This window comes from Artibeus jamaicensis, unplaced genomic scaffold (assembly GCF_021234435.1).
Source record: "Artibeus jamaicensis isolate MK-2021 breed Jamaican fruit bat unplaced genomic scaffold, CSHL_Jam_final scaffold_369, whole genome shotgun sequence".
NCBI lineage: Eukaryota > Metazoa > Chordata > Mammalia > Chiroptera > Phyllostomidae > Artibeus > Artibeus jamaicensis.
In genome coordinates this window covers 4,589,407-4,596,497 of record NW_026522042.1, presented here as the reverse complement: position 1 = coordinate 4,596,497, position 7,091 = coordinate 4,589,407, and positions in this window count along the sequence as shown.

Here is a 7,091-nt window from a genome sequence, read left to right as displayed (position 1 = left end):
TATGGGCTCTGACCTTATGTCCTTTCATATGGATCATTATTATTGGGCTTCAGAAGCCCTTTATCTTAGTTTTAGTTCTATTGCCTTTTCCCTGGGATGCGACCGAAACCTCTCTTGAGTAACTGCTGTATGCAGAGAAGTTATCCACAAATAACTTGATTTCTCTTAAGAGGAAGCCCACTAGAAAATCTCCTATTCTCCTCTCAAAAGAAAAGCACCATATTCTCAAGGGGTAAATGTAAAGTGTCTCAGCGCATGGAAAACACTGAGGCAATTATAATAACAGTGATGATTTCCTTTTCCCTCCACTCCCATAGAATCCCCTCTTCCAGCTTCTTCCATTTGTCTCGGGTCCTGTCGTTACCGCCCTGCTTCTCCGATGCAAGGCTGGTGTTCAGGGGCATATACGGTCCTTTGCATCGGGCCTGTTGACTTGTGTCTTGGTCCTCTCTTCTATTGACGTGTCCCTGCACTCTTCTCCTCTCTCTGCCTTTCCGCTGCTGGAGTTAGATGAGACTTCTTGGCTAACCAGGAGCTGTCTCCTAGTTCTTTGTGCATATTGATTAGCTCATCCACAGCCGTCCTCTGCCTTCCTTCACACCACCTCCACCACAAGAAATCCATGTGTTAGTTTTGTTTTCTCCCTAATTTCTGGAACCTCTTCTCATTGCACCAAATAGTTTCATGTGGCTGTCTCTCTTCCTTCCTTCTTTCCTTCCTTCCTTTCTCTCTCTCCTTCTCTCTCTCTTTTTTCTTTCAAACAGCCATTTGGGCAGAAGTAGTCAGTTTATTCCATTAATTTCCCACTTTATTTATTGGTTCAAAACTGGCTGGCTCTGTCCCCCCCCCAATTCTGTGATGGCCAGTTACTGAACACCTGTAAACCCCACAAGGGGACCCTCGGAGACTATAAATGCAATTCTTTCGTTTTCTCATGAGAAACCAGAAGCCTGTGGTCCGTGATTTCTGGTTCAGTATAGGAACTCCTCTCCTGACACCCCAGTTCATCATATATTTAATAGTCACATTTTATTTGGGGACAATACTACTGCCTTGCAGTGGGCTCTCACCTCTATCTTCCATGTAGTTTCGAAGCCATTCCTGACCAGTAACCGCTAATCATATCAACGGCAACCCTGGGGGAGTCTGGCCTGGGGACTGTTCTCCTTCGTTCAGAGCTTCTGGGGTGACAGCACAGAACCCTATGCTGTATTTTCTCTAGCGCTTCTCACTTGCCAGAGAACACATTTTGTTATACGCTCCATTATCATGGTAGTATTTTCCCTCAGTCCTACGCAGAAGCATTAAAAATGTGCCTAATATATATCCTTTTAAAATACGATCTTAATACACATCACTTGGCTTTGAGGGGACATAGGTGAACAAAGCCAATGGGTACTTCTTCCCAAACGCACAAAAAACATCCCGAAAAGAATGACAACAATCATCTGGATGAAGAAGGTTCCCTTCAAAAACAAATGCAAAATAACAAAGATACTCTTAGGTAAAAATCTCGCATTACCATTTTGTAGCTCTTTAATGTTTTCTGAACCTTTGCATACACTGGTATGTATCCCTTTCCTCTTTCTCTGGGGTGCTGTGTGCTAGACTTGGGAATTTTTCCTACAAATTAGTTAGGTCCTTTTCTTCCAAACATGTGGCACTTTTTCTTTCTGCTTCTGGTTGTTTTTTCCTGACAGCATGTGCCGAAAGGGACAGGAGGCCAGCAAACCCCTTCCGTCTGCTTCTCCAGCAGGGCCAGTCCGGGCGGGCCTCGTGTCTTTCAGCTGAGGTCCCCCGCCCCTGGCACACTTCCTGCCACAGCTGCTGAGGGTGCGCTGAGCATCGCAGAAATGAACGGTCCTGATGGGAGTCCTCAGCCCAACCCTGCGTACAGAAGCAGTTTCCTCTAGAATGCGCTGCTCTGCCTGGCGGGGTAATTCAGCAGTTGCTTCAGACCCGCTTCCCACTCAGACCACGCTGCCTTCCTCTGCTCACCCAGCAGTGCCCTCCACAGAGCCCCTGCAGGCCAGCAGTGGCCAAGAAAGGGAGAGAGAGAGTCAGCCATTTGCTCAGAGAACAGGGCAGTGCCCAGTTCCCAACGAGACAGAGCTCAAATCTCTGGCGGAGGGATCAGCGTTCTTCGTCCTTAATCCGCACCACGTCGTACCAGTAGATCAGCAGGAGTGAATATAATTTCCACGGTGCATTGTGACCCATAAGGTGCAGTTACTGTGTCGTTCTGGCCCCCTCCTGTGTTTTGCTCACAGACTAGCTTACCTGGGCAGCAAGCAGGTGTCACAACACCATGAAGAACTGAGGCCGCAGTTTTAAGTTGCTGGATGCATTAAGCCTTTCCTCTCAGTTCACACTTCTCCTCTGTCTTCCGAGTTATTATCGTGGCTTAATCTCTCCTTTATTTTGACAGTGGGGATTTTTTTTCAGCCATTATCCAAATGAAATATCGATTCTCACTTATGAGGCGCTAATCCTCCCCCAGTGGAACTGCCTATTCACTTGATACAAAAGCTAAACTAGGAGGGTTAAAAATGGTTTTTAAAACACATTAAAATGTTGTTTACAAAACGGCAGTTAATTTGCAGAAAAATAGAAACGCAACTTGAAGTGATGGCCATCGGCTTTCTCTAATATGCACTCCATTCTCCCCACCCCCCCCCCCCCATGTAAATCAGAAACCTTTTCATAAAGACCAGGGCAGTTCAGGTGAGAAATGCAAACAAACGATTGAATCCATTGCCAGGCTCCTGAGTCTTAGTCTCTGACTATTTTTTATATTCTTTCCTCAGATGGTCATCATTTTTCTTCAGGCCTCTATAATATTGTACTTAACTAACCCCCAGGGAAGGACACTGCAATTTCTCTGTTATTATCGTTCCCTGATTTTAGCCTTTTATTTGATAAAAACTCGCCTTCGTCTATATGTTAGGATAGCTAAGAGTGTGAAAATGCCATTTCTCGGTGCTCCATCAGGTACTCATCATTCAGGAGTCAGCAGATGGAAGCCCCTGCCCCCCCCCCCCAGGAGGGCAGGCATAGCTGCAGCCAGACCTTGTTGGAGAAGCTTGTTGGAAGGCGAAGTCGAATACCATTTGTCTTTACACTTGTGAAATATTTGGCTTCTTGTCTCTGCTTGGGTGCCCTCTGTCTCCTACTATGAGTGGATTTATTGTCCCCATTGGGTCATACCTCAGTGAATGACATAGAGATTCATGCACCGCATTGCCCTCTCTCATTTCTCTTGCCATCCACCCATCTAGCCGGTGCTCTCTGAAGGTCATCAGAGGTCAACAGAGTACCAGGGCAGTTTAAGGAAGGATGGCCTTACAGGTTCAGTGGTCCATGGGCGTGTCTATGACTGAGAAGCCACAGCCCCTGTTGCACATCTACCTGAGTCACCGGGTCTGTCACAGCCCCCAGCAGTGCTCATGCTCAGATACATCAACCACTGATCCCCTTAAGCCGGCTGCCTGCACACCGGCAACCCGGACAATCTGGATTATTTGTACCCGCCTTTGTCGCTGCCAGCCCACCCCCTGTCTTTATGTGCTTGCTCTTTCTCCCTGGACCACCCCCAGGCATCTGCTTCACCCTCTGAGTGCCCCCCACACTTGCTGTCCTCAGAGCTGCTCCTGGCGGATGCCCCACGAAAAGCATTTCTGAGCTCCCGCTGAAGTGACACTCTCCTCTTCTGCATTGCCGTTTGTCAGGTGTTAATGCGCAGCTCTTCCGACTGTCAGGAAGTGGAGTAGATGGCCAGACGGAACTTTAAAAAACCCTGCTTTGTAAAGGCAGGCCCCAGGGGAATCAGCCAGCTGGAGGTGATGTACAATCTGGATACATCGTCAGAATTTGAATTTCAGAATTTGAAGATGGTAAGAACCAAAAACCAGCCCAGGCAAGCTGTCAGTGCAGGGGCTAAAATTAGGTATTTCAATGCATGGATGACTCCACTTGGGAAACCGTGTGAGGAAATAAGAGGGAAGACGGTCTGGGCGCAGGGCACGAATATGTATGGAGGCAGAACGGTCAGGAGGTAGCAAGACTGGCCCACGCCTGATACCCAGACACTGTACCAACTGCCGGGATGTTAGGAGAAATAGGAACATAGGTTAGGTCAGGATTAAAAGCCAGGGTGAAATAGCATTAAGTCCTGAAATAATGAGCTAGAAATATAAATCCTCGCCAGAAGTGAATAGAAAGGGCATTTATCAGGGTGAGTTTCAGGTCCTTTGTTAAGGAGGCTATGACAAAAAATATTCTTTTCCACTGAGAGAGAACAGTGAAGCATAAACCCCCCGATACAGCTGCAGGCTCTGTTACCTGCTGACGTGTGTGGGCGTGAGAGGAAGGCTCAGACGCACCAGCAGGGCAGAAAAGGCAGAAGGGCATTTCCTGCAAAGAAATGTAAGGAAGTCAGACTTCAGAGGTGGCCCGAGGAACCAAGAAACAGGACGAGATGTTTCTAAAACAACAAACAGTATTATGAAGACCACCGACTTCCTATTTGTCTGTTCACGATGGAAATGGCAATTTGATCGTAGTTAGCAGAGTCACAACGTTCAAGACGTAGCTTCAGACAATGGCCTTGTGAACGTCGAGGACAGAGTCATTTCCGTGAAGGAGTCAGCGGTTTGGAGGACATGCTCGCGGGGCTCGTTTGGAGGACTGGGCGGCACAGGGAGAGCCTTCCATTTGTCACTTTTCTCCGGGGACTGCGAGGCCGAGTTCCTCTTTGCCCTTCTGTGGTGGGATGTGGTGTGTGTGCTGACAGCGGTGGCCACGCCAGGTGTCACTTCTGTTTTCACAGTTCTTGCGGTCATGTTTCCTCCCCGATGGCACACACGCCTCTACTGCCACTTGCTTTTTTTCTCAAACACTGTTATTGATTTTATATTTTACTTTGACTCATTTTATTTGCATAGACATAGCAAGAAAGGTTGACTAATATATAATTACTCTCTTGTATGTTTTTAATGCTTTTAAATTTATTTATTTAATCTCATTTGAGGACATACTTGTTGATTTTAGAGAGTGGGTAAGGGGGGGAATGTGAAGGAGAGAAACATGGATGTGAGAGAGAAACGTCCTTGGGCTGCCTTTTGTACGTGCTGAAGATGAACCTGCAACTTAGGCACCTACTCTGACTGGGAATCTAACCCGCAACCTTGTTTTACGGGATGACGCCCAACCAACTCAGCCACACGGGCCTGTGCCTTTTTTTTTAATGGAACGGTATGATACTAAGACTCAGTAGTTTACTTCTGCCTATAGGTTTTTTACAGCCCGTATGGTTTTAATTTATTCCTATGTGTTTCCTAGTCAGTAGAGAGCAGATTAAACCATCCAGTTTGCCTGCACCTGAGTTTGTCTGCAGCACTTACAATTTTAAGGTTGTCCTTTTCCCAAAAGATACCCAGATTTCCCAGTGTCGCAACTCTGCCAGGAAGTGACATAGAGGTATTTTGCTGCCTGCGGGGCTGAGATCCTCTAAGTCACAACACAAGTACTAGGTTAGACTCTCGAAAGGTGCTCCAGGCACTGTCGTTTTTATAAACGAGCAATAAAAACACATCGCTCTTTTTTATCACTGGATTTGTGTTTTCTAACTAAATAAAATTTGTAGCATGGTAATGTTGCTGTTTGGATTCTTTCAATCATATTCAGGTAGGAAAGAGGACAGATTCTTACTGAACCAATACAAATAACTACTGTGTCATGAAAAGTTAATGGTCTTTATTAACAGTAACTTTGTGTAATGTCTCACCATTATAATTAATTTTATAGACGTTTACTAGACAAAGCCAATAATACATGTCCTCATATTTTACAAAATCATTATTTGTATGTTTTTCTTGGCAACCCGATTAGTTTTGATTCTCTACTAAGAAGTTTCACAAGGCGTTTTTTCTCAACCCTGAGGACTTGTTCAGGCTGCTCCATTTGGTTCTTATACATTCAGTCTCTTAAACTGGGGTTTAGAGGTAGATTCGGGAGAAAGAAAGGAGTTCCTCTGATGTTCAGTTAATAGAAAACTAAATTAATCCCAACTAAATTGCTTTATTAAGTCCCTTTAGTCCTACGCAGTAATTCTTGTTTTGCTGGCCGTAAGCTGTGCGGTCTTACCTGCGACAGACATCCTGGAAACCCTGACTCACGTCCTTGCTATAGCTAGAAGGTTGCCCGTGGGCACAGAGTCGGCTTGTCTGTGGGGGCCGCCTCCGAGCCAACTTCCTGTGCTATCCGCGGCATCAACAGTGCCTGGTGCATTCCTTTCTGAAGCTCTTTGTGTTTTAGATTTTTTTTTAGATTTTAAGTATTTTTTATTTGATTATGCTATTATAGTTTCTGAAGCTCGTTTGGTACTTCTTTCAGATGACTCACCTTCTGATTGGTACTTTGAAGAAAGGATTTTAGATATATTTGATGGGGAAAAAAATGTTGATAAGCAGACCAGAAAAATTGGTATGTTTTTTGTCATAGCAAACAAAATCACAATGGAGGAGAAGGCAGCTCTCTCTGAGGTATAATACACATTCATTCGGCAAAGCTCTTACGAGTGAATAGCAAAAAAAAAAATCATATGAAGGATAATAGGGAGTTCTAATACATTTCTAGGGCCTTAAATTTACCCATAAAGCATATATGATTATTGTCATCAATTGACAAACTTATTGTTAAAAATCAATTGGTTGACGGTTATTTTGCCAGTCTTCATTCATAAACATGTCTCGGTGCCACTAAAAAGTACATTACTGTTGCAGTATAACCATACACACTTCCTACACTCAATTAATCTAAGGCACTTTTAACTTGTTAGTTTTTCTTTCTACTTGCAGGCATTAAATATAGTGAATAAACTTTAATTCCCTTACACATTCTACAATGATCACACATCTTGAAATGTGTATTTTAAAGTTTGATTCTATATTCTGGCACAACCATAACCATTTTACTGTTAGAAAGTCACTCCCTCTTTGCCCCGATAAACCAAAACACGTTGATTATTTTATCCACACTGTGAGCACACTCACACTGACTCAAAGTCTTAAAGCCGTGAGAATGAGCATACG